The 16,455-nt window shown below is 50.9% G+C and overlaps 1 pseudogene; it reads left to right on the top strand.

Annotated features, from left to right (window-relative positions):
• Positions 1 to 4,660: 4,660 nt before the first annotated feature.
• Positions 4,661 to 5,082, top strand: LOC140387305 (nuclear cap-binding protein subunit 2-like; annotated as a pseudogene).
• The last annotated feature ends 11,373 nt before the right edge of the window (positions 5,083 to 16,455 follow it).

Consider the following 16,455-nt stretch of genomic DNA (forward strand, 5'->3'; position numbering starts at 1 on the left):
AATAACTGACTCGTCCCAGGCTTGCTGCTGTACGCCACAAGGACCCCTGCCAAGTAGGCCCGAGGCATCATCACCCTGACAACCACACATCTGTGGAGATATCAAACATTTAAGCCACAGGAGGACAACTTTCGGCCCATCAAGTCTGCCCCGCCCCCATCGTTTATGAAGATAGATGCAGAGTATTCATTCAGAACCTGTGCAGGTTAACCTCCTTGTGTCTCTCATCAACCTTACTGTTGATCTCCTTTATCATCCTCTCATTCTTTATGGGTTTTTAAAAATATTTTAATGAAGGTTTCATGTTTAACAAACACAAACTGAACTATAACAACTGTTAAAATTATTTGAATTCTTAACATTTTTATAAAACACCTTCTGGGTTTTCCTCAATTTTGCTTGCCAATACTTTTTCAACTCTCTTGCTTCCCCAATTTCGCTATTGATTTCACCACTGCATTCCCTATTTCCTCTCAGCTTTTGCCAGTGTGAAGCTCTCAGCAGCTGGCAAAAATCTTTGCTTTTACCTGCTCTGTCTGTTCATTGGCATCGGCGGAAGGTGGCAGGGGTGGAGGGTGGGCTTCCAAATCTGGGAATCCCAGAGTTTCTCTCTATGAGGCATATTTGTTCAGAACAACATCAGAACAGTACATGTGGAGAAATTTGTCAGCGAGATTGGTCCAGTTCAAAAATTGCTTAGAGTTTTGAAGTGGTGCAGCCTGGGATTACCCTATTTTGTGGCAAATCAATTAATCAAATATAAGCTCAGGGACAAAGTAAAGGGGCAGCCCCTTAAAGCAATACTGCCTGAACCAAAAACAAATTATGAATGAAACTTTAAACATCAAGTCAAATTGTGATCAAAAGGGTTGATAAGGCACCCCAGTCCATGCAGTTCCGACTGGGCATGGAAGGCCTCGACGGTGCCAGTGGACTCCCACGTGCAATATTCACTCGAGCACAAATGCAGCTGCGCCAGACTTGACCCAAATGCCGACAGAAGTTTAAAAAATGGTTGCAGTTATAAAGAAAAGCCACTAGAGTCTGATGCAGTGAGCAATAGGACCTTTTGGTGAGACACGGAAGTGAATGGCTGACTGATCAGGGTCAGACCAAGATAAGAGGATGACTGGACAAAGTAGTGAATCGTCAGAATAGATAAAGCAATGGTCGTGATTCACTGAGCTGTGGGCATAGTGAGCGTTAACGGTCAAGTCATCCCGCGACTACTTTGCAAACCCATCTGTAATTGCAGACGTACTGAACTAGATGTACAAGATCAGAATGTTGTGAGTTAGCAATGAGGTATCGCCATGGTGGTATAAATAATTGATGGAAGCTGTGCGTCTTTGAATTGCCTCTTATAGAGCTAACTGAGAGAGCATTCCCTTGTATGCTTACTTGTATTGAATAAACTGCGGCTTGCTCGAGTATCTATAGATGCAAGAGAGACTGGAGGACTCGACCGAGCGAACACACAACAGGACAGTCTGCTGTGAGGCTGTGGTTGATGTGTGGGTGTGGGGATACTTCATCAAGCCATGCAAATCTTTGGATATTCCAGGGTTTAAATTTTTGATCATGAGGTATTCACACGGTAATTTCCCAAAAAGACTGCCTGAGTGGAATAGTTGTGTGGACAAGACTGTGGGCGATACAGTGGATGTGGAGTACAGAGCCACTGCTAGCCGAACACAGTTTCTAAAAAAGTAAATAAATAAAGTTGCCAGAGTCCAGATGACAATAGGCTACTTTCCCCTTTGAGAGGGAGAACTGGCTGGTGGTGATTTAACCGGAGGATCATCACACCTCAAGCGAGGGGCAAGGTTGAGAAGGTGGGGCCTTCATGGATAAGCTCAGCCAGAACAGGAATTTAACCCACACTGTTGGCCTCGCTCAGCATCACGAATGAGCTGTCTAGCCAACTGAGCTAAACCGGCATCCACACCGTTTATAGAACATACAGGAGAATTGGCCATGGTCTATTAGGTTGCACTCTTGCCTCAGAGTCAGAAAGTGTGGGTTCAAGTTCATTTTTTATTGATTAACGGGATGTGCGTGCCCCTGGTACGGCCAGTATTTATTGCCTACCCCACGGTGCCCTTGAGATGGTGGTGGTGAGCCGCCTTCTTGAATCATTGCAGTCCAAGAGGTGCAAGTAAATCCACACTGTTGGGGAGGGAGTTCCAGGATTTTGACTCAGTGACAGTGAAGGAACAGGCGATATATTTTCCAAGTCAGGATGGTGAGTGACTTGGGAGGGGAACGTCCATGTGGTGTTTGCAGATATCTGCTAATTTTGTCCTACTAGATTATAGTGGTCGTGTTTTCAAACGTTTTTGCCCATTTTGCCAAACGGCCATCCTTCTGGACCCACACTGGCCGACTTTCGGGACTATACCGGCCGACCTTCATGACCCACGCCGGCCGACCTTCTGGACGTACAACATATTCTCCCCGTGTTTGCGTGGATTTCGCCCCCACAACACAAAGATGTGCAGGGTAGGTGGATTCACCACACTAAATTGCCCCTTATTGGAAAAACGTAATTGGGTAATCTAAATTTATGTTAAAAAAGGAGGCGGCCCACCCCACTGGGCTCCGAGCCTGCACACTATTTGATCCAGCACGCATAGAACATACAGTGCAGAAGCAGGCCATTCGGCCCAATGAGTCTGCACCGACCCACTTAAGCCCTCACTTCCACCCTATCATCGTAACCCAATAACCCCTCCTAGTCTTTTGGTCACTAAGGGCAATTTATCATGGCCAATCCACCTAACCTGCACGTCTTTGGACTGTGGGAGGAAACCGGAGCACCCGGAGGAAACCCACGCAGACGCAGGGAGAACGTGCAGACTCCGCACAGACAGTGACCCAGCAGGGAATCGAACCTGGGACCCTGGCACTGTGAAGCCACAGTGCTAACCACTGTGCTACCGTGCTGCCCATTGCATGCGTGGGTTGGCCAGCAATCCCGAAAGTCCATCGCTGCTGGCATTTTTAAAGGCCGGTCGCAGCAGTTGGGCGTTCCTCCCACAATCAGGAATGCCACGACCGAGCGTCACGACGCTCCCGAAACCTGCCTGGGACCCACCGGCAGTCATGATCGAGAGTTTGAACACCCCTGTTATAGATGGTACACTCAGCTGCCACTGTGTGTTGGTGGTGGAGGGAGTGAATGTTTGTGGAAGGGGTGCCCATCAAGCGGGGCTGTTTTGTCCTGGATGGTGTCGAGCTTCTTGAGTATTGTTGGAGCGACACAAATCCAGGCAAGTGGGGAGTATTCCTTCACATTCCTGACTTGTGCCTTGTAGATGGAGGGCAGGCTTTGGGGAGTCAGGTGGTGAGTTACTTGCTGCAGGACTCCCCACCTCTGATTTGCTTTGGTAGCCACAGTATTTATATGGCTGGTCCTGTTCAGCCCCAACCACCCGCATTATTGAAGGAGCACCGCACGGTCGGACTTGTTTCTCAGGTAAAGTGCTAAACCGAGAGCCTGGTCAGCCACCTCGGGTGATTGTAAAAGAGCCCTTGGCACAGTTCAGAAAGGAGCAGGGGAGTTATCCTTGGTGTCCTGGCTGATATTTATGCCTCAAGTATTTGGCTTTTCAGAGGCTTTCGATAAGGTCACATATGAGAGCTTAATGAACAAAATCGGAGCACATGGCATTCATAGATCCATACATGTTTACAGCACAGCTAGTGTCCATTTGGCCTATCGTAGGTCAACAAAGATCAGGCTACACTAAAACACACTTTTCGGCACTTTGCCCACCTTGAAAGACAAGAGTAGCAGATACAAACACCACCGCCTGGAAATGCCCCTCAAAGTAACGCATCGCCCCAACTTGGAAATATATTGGCAGTTCCTTCATTGTCGTAAAATCCTAGAACCCCCCTCCCTTGAGGTTATGGCTGCCATATCTAATATGTGAATATCTAAATGTAGCTTATCGGGAGGAAGATGCCGACATGAATTAAGAGGTGGCAAACTGACAGAAAACAGAGAAGGAAGACGCTGACTAGACGGGTGGGGTACAGCAAGAATCCCCCACCCACCCCCGGCTGTTGTCAATCTCGCGGAGGCAAAATGCATGATTTTCAACTTTGCTAATGACACAGGACTAGGTGGGAATGTGCGTTCCGAGGATGATGGAAAGAGGCTTCAAAGGGATTTGGACAGACTCGGTGGATGGGAGAGAACATGAGAGATGGAATATAATGTGGGTCAGCGAAAACTTGGGAAGCATTGATGTCCAGAGGGACCTGGATGTCCTTGTTCCAGAGTCACCAAAAGTTAACATGCAGAAAGCAGTTAGGAAGGCGAATGGTATGCTGGCCTTCATCGCAAAAGGACCTGAACACAGAAGTTGCCTTGATTCAATTGTACAGAACTTTAGTGAGACCACACCTGGAGTATTGTGCACAGCTTTGGTCTCCTTATCCAAGGAAAGGTATACTTGCTATATAGGGCAGGGTATTTCAAACATTCCCGATCATGGTAGAAGCACCCATATGCCGCAACCGGCTTTGTCGAATGCCGGCCGCAACCGGCTTTTAGGTTGAGAATGCCAGACGAGAGGGACAGGTTTCCAGTCCCATGAGGATGATTTCCTTGATCCGGTTGTGGAGCACCGCGGTTTTTCTCTCTGATGCCATGTCTGTGGTGAACACCCTCAACAGTGACTCTCACGTGGAGATGAGCCAATACAGTGACCAGCACTTCCGGGGAAGCGGATATGTTGTTTTACATTACCGAGGAACAGACCTATGAACTCTTCTCAAAAAGAGGTGATGTCAAGCGAATCAACATGGGCTTGGAGAAAACTTCAGGCTGATTCTGCGGAATATTACACACTTAGTGATGCTGAACAGTGCATGAGATTTATTAATGGAACACACTTGGATGATCGAATCATCCCACAACAGATGAGGATACTGGCTTCAAAAGAAGGCAGACAGTTTGGGCGAGGGAAATCTGTTGGTCAGGTAAGTGATGAATATAGGACAGATTATGACGGTGGATTTGGAAAACTGGTCCAGATGCACAGGTTCCCAGAACCAAGGCCGAAATTCTAGACTTTCACTGACTGTACATTGGTAACAATGAAGCTAGAATCTTCTTTGAAACCTGAAATTGAAGAATACAGCGGACACATTAATGCCTATAGCTTTGTGCTGTTCATTCTTTCGCGGCCCAATTAGCTCTTCTTAACAGTTTCAAAAAAGCTGCCAACTTCTGAGCTGCAATCATTATGTCCAATTTTGTTTCCTTCTAAAGTTGTAACTTTTGTCACTCCTAATAAAAACGGAATAAAAACCTGAAAATAAAAGAAGACTGTTGGCCGCGACCGGGTTTTAAATGCCAACAGCGCAGTCTTCCCGCCAGAAGCGGCGGCAGAGAGCAGATCACACACCCAGCTCATACACTGACGGTAGTCTGTGCTTTTGGCGCAAAATCATGGAGGACATATTCCTCCATTTTCGAGCTGCGAGCAAGGCAACAGGATTGTGAAGAACTGAAGATAGATTGTTTTTTTTAAGAAGGAAGAGAGGATCAAACAAGCCAGGATCGCAACTGAATCTGCTGGAGAGAGCTCCTCAGCAGAGTTCACAGCAGGACAGAGCAGTGCTGGTGTGAGCTGTAAGCAGGGGTCCAGGGTCTCTGGTGAACAGCTTACTAAGAAGAATCTGAAATTGTGAACAAAGCAGTATAAAGATGATTTCTTGAGGTATGGCTTTGCTAATTGCATCAATGAGAATCAGGATGGTTATGGGTCAGGGTTTAGAGAACCCCATGGGCTGGTTTAGCACACTGGGCTAAATTGCTGGCTTTTAAAGCAGACCAAGGCAGGCCAGCAACACGGTTCAATTCCCGTACCAGCCTCCCCAAACAGGCGCCAGAATGTGGCGACTAGGGGCTTTTCACAGTAACTTCACTTGAAGCCTACTTATGACAACAAGCGATTTTCATTTCATTTCAAAGTGTATCATGGAGTTCACCTGACCCATAACTTTTAATAGATTGTGGTATGGGAGCACAAGGCTCACTCCACAGGTATGGTACAGCAGAAAGGGACCAGTGTTTTTTAAAACAAAACAATGTTTATTCTATGAACTCAAATTAACCTTTTTAAAACAAACAGTGAATATCTTAGCAACCATTAATTCAAAGATAACCCCCAAAGAATACAACACTAAGTAATCCTTTAAGCTGTCCTTTTAACATCCAAAAGACTGAACAAACCTTTAAACAGGAGCACATTAGGTTCACATTCACTATTGAGAACATTTATAATTCTGAATTCACCAAATAATCCAGAGATAGTCTTTGGATGGCAGAGATCAACAGGACAGCTCTTTGTTTAACTTTAGCTGCAGCTCACTGGAAAACCCAGACACACCCAAGCTTTTCCTCAAAGTGAAACTAAAAAGCAGAACCAGAGCTCAGCTCCACCCACACTCTGACATCACTGCAGTAACATGAGCAGCTAACCATTTCTTAAAGCGACATTCTCATGACAGGATGAAAAGCCAATGTGTGTTATATGCAGGGAAGTACTGGCAAATTAAATTTTTAAACCCTCAAAACTTCAAAGCCATTTGAAGACTAAGCATAGTGAGTTTGAGGACAAACATCTTGATTTTTTTCAAAGGATGCAGCGAGAACTTAAATCATCAGTTTAAGTCCTCAGCAGAAATGGAACATTGAATAACAAAGCAAGTGAAATTGGAGGACTAAGCAGACTCATTTGTCACATAAAAGGTATGTGAAAATGGTGGGTCGCAAAGGTCAGGCAGTGTGGGTAACGAAGGTCTGCCGGCAGGGGTCATGAAGGCCAGCAGGTTGGCAAAAGTGGATCCCAGGGAAAACAAGTTTGAAAAGCACTGATATAGGGAGTCCAGGTTCACCAGGATGGTTGGACTGTCCTAAGAGGAGAGATTGAGGAGACTGGGCCTGAATTGTTTACAGTTTAGAAGAATAAACAGTGAAGTCACTGGACCTTATAAAATGCTTAAAGAGCTCAACAGGGGTAGAAGTAGGCCATTCAGCCCTTCATTTCAGCTCCACCATTCAACAAGATCATGACTGATTGGATGTGATAATCCGCAACTCCACTTTCCCGCCTTATGCCCATAACCCTTGATTCCCTTACAGGTGTTTCGAAGAATGAGAGGCGACTTGATTGAGACATATAGGATTCTCAAGAGGGCTTGATAGGGTAGATGCTGAGAGGATGTTTCCCCTGTGGGAGAGTCTCGGACCAGAGAGCATAATCTCAGACTCCCTTAAAAATCTATCTCGGCTGTGAACATACTTACCTGCCCAGTCTCAACTGCTCTCTGTGGTAAAGAATTCCACAGATTCACTACCCTCAGAGAAGACATTCCTCCTCACCGGTGTGTGAAATGGGTGACCCCTTACTCTGAGATTGTGCCCTCTGGTCCTAGACTCTTCCACAAGGGGGAATATCCTTCCCTAGTAGTTGCTGAACCTGCATGCTTTTAGTTCCCTCTCCGACTCAATGACTCCAATACTCGTGTGGCCAGCCAACTACATTCTCCCCTCTGTAAACCTGAAGTCATCCGATTGGTGTACTAAGGCGCGGCAAGCTGCATTCCCCCCATCTCCAACGCCCGTCTCTCAGTCCAGCAACACCTCAGTTTTAAACTTCTCATCCTCGCTCCCAGTTCCCTCCACACGGCCTTGGCCACCCATACCACGCCATCACCCCGCATCCCCCCCATCTTTGTGATCTCCTCCAGCCTTAAACCACCCCACCCCCCCCAACCCTCTAACTGAGCTCTCTCCACTCCGACAATCCTGGTCTCCTCAGCAGCACCCAACCCTCCCCCCACCGGATTTAATCGCTCCAACACTGGCATACGTGCCTTCAGCTATGTGGTTCACTGAACCCTGGAATTCCCTCCCGAAACTTCCCAGTCGGCCTCACTGTCCTCCTCCAGGACGCTCCTTAACACCGTTGGTAACCTTTGATCGACCACTTTGGTTATCTGACCCAAATATCTCTTTGTGCGGTTCAATGTCAAATTTTAGGAACATAGGAACAGGAGTCGGTCATTCAGCCCCTCGAGCCTGAGCCTGTCCCATTATTTACAGATCATAGTTGATCTGTGACCCAACTCTCCCGTACCAGCCTCCCCGAACAGGCGCCGGAATGTGGCGACTAGGGGCTTTTCACAGTAACTTCATTTGAAGCCTACTTGTGACAATAAGCGATTTTAATTTCATTTCATTTAATTCAACTCCATTTACCTGCCTTTGTTCCACATACCTTCAGATCTTTGCTGAACAAAAATCTATCTATCCCGGATTTAAAATTAACTGATCTAGCAACTTCTGTTTCCGAACCTCTACCGCCCTTTGAGTGAAGAACATCTCTCCTGAATGGTCTGGCCTAATGTTTTAGACTATGCCCCTAGTTTTAGAATCTCCAACCAGTGGAAATAGTTTGTCTTTATCTACCCTGTCTTTTCCTGTTAACAACTTGAAGACTTCGATCAGATCACCCCGTAACCTTCTAAATTCTAGTGAAAACTGGTCTAATTTGAGTAATCTCTCCTCGTAATTTATCCCCTGTAATCCAAGTATCATTTTAGTAAATTTACGCTGCACTCCCTCCAAGGTCAAAATATTCTTCCCAAGGTGTGGTGCCCAGAACTGCTCACAGCACTCGCAGTGGGGTCTAATCAGGGTTTTCTACAGCTGCAGCATAACCTCTGTGTCTATATCCTCCAATCCTCTAGATATAAAGGCTAGCATTTTATTTTCTGTTGCTCGTGACATTTTCAGGATCAATACACCTCAACCACCAAGTCTCTTTGGACATCCACTTTACTTAACCTCTTTCTATTTAGAAAGTACTCTGCTCTATCCATTTTTGGTCCAAAATGGATAACCTCACACTGGCTGACATTGAATTCTATTTACCACAATTTTGCTCAGTATCCTTGTCTGTCAGTATCTCCTTGCAATTCTATGCTATCATCTAAGGCTGTCTACAATGCCGCCTAACTTTGTATCATCAGCAAATTTGGATGCTTGACTTTCTATGCCTTCAAAGTCATTTAAGAATAGTGAATTTTTGTTTGCTGATGCTTGCAAAGAGCCTTGGAATGCTTGCGATATGAAAGGCGCTATATAAATGCAAGTTGGTTGTGTTGTTAATGAACATGATGGGGGGGTCACAGGATCATGATTGAAACAGCACAGGAGACCATTTGACCCATCTTGCCTGTGCGAGCTCGTTGACAGATCTATCCAATTTATCCCATTCCATCTCTCCTCATTCTTCACAGCCCTGCCCCCTTGGGGCATTTATCCAATTCCCTCGGAAACCTACTGTTTCCACCGACCTGAGGCAGCACGTCCCTGATCACAGCAACTTGCTGCATAAATCAAATCTGCCTTCATCTCCCCTACCCCCACCTCTGATTCTTTTATCGACTCTCTACGATCCGTGTCCTTCTAGTTATCGACCCCCTGCCATGGGAAACACGTGCTCCTTATTAACTCGGTCCAAACCCTTTGTGATCTTCGAAGGCCTTGATTAATTCTCTCCCCCGAAACTTTCAAATGTGTTTCTCAGCTGGGTCCTGATTTGCGTATGAATATTGCCAGGCATCTCTGTTCCAGAACCTTCCAGAATTTATCATTTAGCTTATATTATTCTCCCCACCAAGCGTCTTATTCCCTCGCACTTCATTGTGTTGAATGGTCATGTGTAGGTCGAGTCCTCCTGTGTCCCCCTGTTTCTGCCTGTCTCATTGTTTGCGAAATCTGAGTTTTGTATCATCTTCAAACTCTGAAACTATGCCTTGCATTTCCCTGGTCATTCACAGATAAGCAGAGATCTCAGGGGAACGCCACTGTATACTTCCAACCAATCTGAAACAAACAACTGTTTGCCATGACCCCTTCAGTTTGTGCAGCAAATCCCACCCATATAGTCACTGCCCCTTTCATCAGGAGCTTCCACTTTGATAACCAAGCATTAGCTGGCACTTTAGCAGGGTTTGGAGTTCCAGAATAACCTTCACTGTGCAGCACCCAGTGTAAATACAGCGTCAAACAGAGCATTGCCCCCGAATCTCGCTCACTCTCCCACGTCGTCTCTCTTTCTCCGCCTACATTTCACACGCTTCCGCCACCCCCCCCACCTTGCAATCTCTCTCACCGAACAATACACCTCTCCACTCCCTCCTCCCCTCTCTTGTACCTCCCCCCCCTCTCCCTACCCCTCTTCTCCCTCCCCCACCCCCCTCTCTTCTCCCTCCCCCACCCCCCTCTCTTCTCCCTCCCCCCACCACTCTCTCTTCTCCCTCCCCCCACCCCCCTCTCTTCTCCCTCCCCCCACCCCCTCTCTTCTCCTTCCCCCCACCCCCCTCTCTTCTCCCTCCCCCCACCCCCCCTCTCTTCTCCCTCCCCCCACCCCCCCTCTCTTCTCCCTCCCCCCACCCCCCTCTCTTCTCCCTCCCCCCACCCCCCTCTCTTCTCCCTCCCCCCACCCCCCCTCTCTTCTCCCTCCCCCCACCCCCCCTCTCTTCTCCCTCCCCCCACCCCCCCTCTCTTCTCCCTCCCCCCACCCCCCTCTCTTCTCCCTCCCCCCACCCCCCTCCCTTCTCCCTCCCCCCACCCCCCTCTCTTCTCCCTCCCCCCCACCCCCCTCTCTTCTCCCTCCCCCCACCCCCTTCTCTTCTCCCTCCCCCCACCCCCCTCTCTTCTCCCTCCCCCCACCCCCCTCTCTTCTCCCTCCCCCCACCCCCCTCTCTTCTCCCTCCCCCCCCACCCCCCTCTCTTCTCCCTCCCCCCACCCCCTTCTCTTCTCCCTCCCCCCACCCCCTTCTCTTCTCCCTCCCCCCACCCCCTTCTCTTCTCCCTCCCCCCACCCCCTCTCTTCTCCCTCCCCCCACCCCCCTCTCTTCTCCCTCCCCCCACCCTCTCTTCTCCCCCCCCCACCCCCATCTCTTCTCCCTCCCCCCACCCCCCTCTCTTCTCCCTCCCCCACCCCCCTCTCTTCTCCCTCCCCCACCCCCCTCTCTTCTCCCTCCCCCACCCCCCTCTCTTCTCCCTCCCCCTCTCTTCTCCCTCCCCCACCCCCCTCTCTTCTCCCTCCCCCCACCCCCCTCTCTTCTCCCTCCCCCCACCCCCCCTCTCTTCTCCCTCCCCCCACCCCCCCTCTCTTCTCCCTCCCCCCACCCCCCTCTCTTCTCCCTCCCCCCACCCCCCCTCTCTTCTCCCTCCCCCCACCCCCCTCTCTTCTCCCTCCCCCCACCCCCCTCTCTTCTCCCTCCCCCCACCCCCCTCTCTTCTCCCTCCCCCCACCCCCCTCCCTTCTCCCTCCCCCCACCCCCCTCTCTTCTCCCTCCCCCCACCCCCCTCTCTTCTCCCTCCCCCACCCCCCTCTCTTCTCCCTCCCCCACCCCCCTCTCTTCTCCCTCCCCCTCTCTTCTCCCTCCCCCTCTCTTCTCCCTCCCCCACCCCCCTCTCTTCTCCCTCCCCCCACCCCCCTCTCTTCTCCCTCCCCCACCCCCCCTCTCTTCTCCCTCCCCCCACCCCCCCTCTCTTCTCCCTCCCCCCACCCCCCCTCTCTTCTCCCTCCCCCACCCCCCCTCTCTTCTCCCTCCCCCCACCCCCCTCTCTTCTCCCTCCCCCCACCCCCCTCTCTTCTCCCTCCCCCCACCCCCCTCTCTTCTCCCTCCCCCCACCCCCCCTCTCTTCTCCCTCCCCCCACCCCCCTCTCTTCTCCCTCCCCCCACCCCCCTCTCTTCTCCCTCCCCCCGCCCCCCTCTCTTCTCCCTCCCCCCACCCCCCCTCTCTTCTCCCTCCCCCCACCCCCCTCTCTTCTCCCTCCCCCCACCCCCCCTCTCTTCTCCCTCCCCCCACCCTTCTCCCTCCCCCCACCCCCTTCTCTTCTCCCTCCCCCACCCCCTTCTCTTCTCCCTCCCCCACCCCCTTCTCTTCTCCCTCCCCCCACCCCCTCTCTTCTCCCTCCCCCCACCCCCCTCTCTTCTCCCTCCCCCCACCCCCCTCTCTTCTCCCTCCCCCCACCCTCTCTTCTCCCCCCCCACCCCCCTCTCTTCTCCCTCCCCCCACCCCCTCTCTTCTCCCTCCCCCCACCCCCCTCTCTTCTCCCTCCCCCACCCCCCTCTCTTCTCCCTCCCCCACCCCCTCTCTTCTCCCTCCCCCTCTCTTCTCCCTCCCCCACCCCCCTCTCTTCTCCCTCCCCCACCCCCTCTCTTCTCCCTCCCCCACCCCCCTCTCTTCTCCCCCCACCCCCTCTCTCTTCTCCCCCCCCACCCCTCTTCTCCCTCCCCCCCACCCTCTCTCTTCTCCCTCCCCCCTCTTCTCCCTCCCCCCCCACCCTCTCTCTTCTCCCTCTCCCCCCCCCTCTTCTCCCTCCCCCCCCCCACCCTCTCTCTTCTCCCTCCCCTCCCACCCCACCCCCTCTCTTCTTCTCCCTCACCCCCACCCCAACCCCTCTCTTCTCCCTCTACATCGCTCTCTATCTCGGTCACTCCCAGAACCACAACACTAATTACAGCTTATCACAGTATCTCAGCAGGAAAAGCATTCTGTGAAGTGAGCCTCGAGTCAGCAGACCATGATACCGCTGTTCTGCTGTCTGGGACCAGTCACTCCCAATCTGCAGGCTACCCTAAAGCTGGGCCGGGCAGGAAACAGCGAGGGCAGTGCTGATAACGAACAGCCATTCCTCTTCCTGTCTTTCAAACCGATCGTTCCCCAAGTGTCTACAACTCATAACCACCACCCCACACCAAACAGAATAGAATAAGATCACCGAATAGAATTCCTACACAGCGCAGAAGGCCATTCAGCCCATCAAGTCTGCACCGATTTCTGAAAGAGCACCCTACCAAGGCCCACTCCCCCACCCTATCCCTGTAACCCCACCTAATCTGCACATCCTTGGACTTTGGGAGGAAACCCCATGCAGACACAGGAAAATGTGCAAACTCCACAGTCACCCAAGGCCAGAATTGAACTTGGGTCCCTGGGGCTGTGAGGCAGCAGTGCTAACCACTGTGTCCCCGTGCCGGTCAAAAGTTTAAAAATCAGTTGGAAGGTTATTCGACAGCAATGCGCATTGTAGCTGTGCCCGTAATGTACGGAGCGCTGGCTTGGTTGCGCAAAGCAGAGGCCGGGGTTCGGAGCAGGAATCCAGGCTGGTCCTTACTCACACTCTTGCCCCACTTCACCCCACAACCATTTCTGTCCTGTCAGACCACCTGGTTTTGCATGAACTAGGAATACATAACCACAACAGCCTGCATTTATAAAGTGTCTTTTTTCACAGGGGAAATTCCAAGCACACTGTACAGGAGGAGCATTAGCAGGTAAATTCAACAGCAAGGCTGTTTGAAAATGGTGTGGAACCGAACCACACCACGTTTGCCCATTCACGCAGTTGGATAGCACTTTGTACAATCCAAGAGACGGCTAGTCGGTCCATCATCCATACCCCACCCCTCTCCCTGCAGCAGGAATTCCTATGCTTAGTCGCAGTACTGACCATTCGGCCCATTGCCCCCCCGTGATGTCTCTCGCCGAAACAACCTTAGCCCCATTCCCGGTTTATACACCTCCACTAGTTTCCCCATCAGTTCCTCAGTTACTGGCACTCAGATGTGCAAATAGTTAGAATCATCGGATCATTACAGCACAGAGAGATGACCATTCGACCCAGCGTGTCCTGGCTGGCACTCCCAAAGAGTAAATCATTTACTGAACACGTTGCTCCTTTCCATATTTAGAAAATTTAGAAAAATGTGGGAGGACTGAAGGCCCTACTTGTCTGCACCAGCCAAAATACAATACAACAGGGTGGCTGTGAAGTGGGATGTTCCCCACTTGGGTTGGGGACAAGGGGGTCTAGAACGAGGGGGGGGGGGGGGGGGGGGGGGGACAGACGGGAGAGTGCAGTTCAGGTCACCAATCAGGTCAGCCGTGATCTTTCTGAATGGCGGAGCAGTCTTGAAGGGCTGACTGGCCTCCTCCTGCTCATAACCGCTGTGTTCCGCTGACTGTCCAACAACATACTTTTCTCTTTGCCACCTCCTGTATAATCATCCCACACTTGGCAGGTGGTTTACTGAGCCCCAAACTGACATCAAGTGGATTTCAGAGCATCCAACCCCTCACAGCCTTATCGGCCCATTCCCTCTTGCTCAGTAAGTGAACTGCAGCACACACCCATGCACCGTGAGGCAGCAAAACATGGCAAAACCATCCACGCACAGCAAGATTCCACAAATTATTTGATGGGGTGTGGGGGTGTGTGAAGGTGGGTGGGAATTCCCCCTGCACTGCTCCATTGATTGAGCCCGACACATGGGTGCTTCGGAATTACAGCACGGACATCGGGTCATTCGGCCCACCCTGCCTGTGTGCAGCCTGCCCTCCACGGTGATATGCGACTCTCCTACTCTATATTTGAACACGAGAGGGGCCCCTTTGATGGGCGGAAGTGGAGTAATTTGTGACAAATATACCAAGATCATTGATTCCGTACAGTTGAAAAGGAGGCCATCGGCCCATCAAGTCTGCACCAACCCCGGGCGGCATGTGGCGCAGTGGTTAACACTGCTGCCTCACGATGTCGAGGACCATGATTCGATCCCGGACCCGGGTTACTGGCCGTGTGCACAATTCTCCCAGTCTGCATGGGTCTCACACCCACAACCCACAGTTGTGCAGAGTAGGGGGATTGGCCATGCTAAATTGCCCCTTAATTGAGAAGAAAATAACTGGGTACCTTAAATTTTTTTTAAAGCCTGCACCAACCATTGAACACGCTACAGATTCAACTTCACGCGCAAACACACAGACGCACCTTCTCATATCCCCGCGCGAGTGCCCATTGACGCACGTCCCCACAGATGCACATCCACGCATGCGCACAAGGACACGTACAGTCCCACATCCGCGCGCACACGTAACCAGACGCACGTCCTCGCACATGTGCACAGGCGCATGTCAGTGCGCACGCATGCACAGAGACACACACACACGCCGACATGCTCATACAGATGCACGTCTGCACACGTGTGCATAGACACACGTCCACATACGCACAGATATATATTTGCATACGTGCATGCCCACAGAGGCACCTTCGCTGCACGCATGCACACACACTGATGCAACTTTGTGCGCGCGTACAGTGATGCAACTACGAGCGCATGCTCACAGATTAACGTCCGCACCCAGAAAGGCACATCCACACGTGAATGCACAGAGGCACCTTCGCACGCATGCAACACAGTGACAGACCTTCCACGAGCATGCAGTGATACACCTTCGAGCGCGCGCACACACAAAAGCCCATGCACGTATGCCACATGTGCACACACCCACAGACGCATATACCCAAACGCACATACGTGCATGCATATACCCACAGACGCACGTGTGCGCATGCACTGACGCCCTTTTGCTCGCGAGCGCACACCACCCACATAGGTCTGTGCACATCCTATTCCAATATATCTTAATTTCCTCTTTCTTGCCACTAGTCTGCCTAACCTTATTTTAATTGTGGGTCCTTGAAGGACGGCACAGTGGTTAGCAGTGCTGCCTTCCGCCACCGAGGATCCAGGTTCGATCCCTGTCCAGGGTCACTGTCCATGTGAAGTTTGCACATACTCCCCGTGTCAGCATGGATCTCACCCCAGAACGCAAAGATGTACAGGGTAGGTTGTGGATTGGCCACGCTAAATTACTCCTTAATTGGGAACAAAAAAAGAGAACTGGATACTCTTAAGTTTATTAGAAAAAAAAGGAAAAGAAACTTGGGTCCTTGCTTGCCTGCTTTCAACCATGAGCTTCTGACACCTGACTGGAAACAGATGGACCACAGGCGAAGAGCCTTTCAAATCGACAGAACGTGAGTGAAAAGTCCAAGAGGTTGACAGAGCGAGATGATTCCAAAAACGGTAACAGGCATGGAAATCGTTTCAAGGCCTATATCCTCATGCACATGTACTGGTTGTGACAGCAACCTGTATTTACATAACTGCTTTCCCATCGTAAAACATCTCAAGAGCCTTGACAGGAACAACATTCGATGCAGAGCCACGCAAGCAGATACAAGGACAGGTGACCAAACGCTTAGTTCAAGAGGTTGGTTTGAAGGAGCGTCTGAGGTGGATAGAGACAGACGGAGTTTAGGGAGGAAATTAACAGAGCTCAGGGTCCTGGCAGCTGAAGGCCACCAAGTGCCGAGGAATTAAACTTGGGATGCTCAGGAGGCCAGAAAATGGAGAAGTGCGGCAACCTTGGAGGGTTGTAGGTCTGCTTAGATGGGTAGATGGGGCATGGATCATCAGTGGCCTGTGGAAGACAAAGGCCACTGCAGTCCTCATGCAGGGACAGTCAGAAAAGGCTTGGAAGACCCTCAGACCTGCTCA

Source organism: Scyliorhinus torazame, chromosome 12 (assembly GCF_047496885.1).
Source record: "Scyliorhinus torazame isolate Kashiwa2021f chromosome 12, sScyTor2.1, whole genome shotgun sequence".
NCBI classification, from domain to species: Eukaryota; Metazoa; Chordata; class Chondrichthyes; order Carcharhiniformes; family Scyliorhinidae; genus Scyliorhinus; species Scyliorhinus torazame.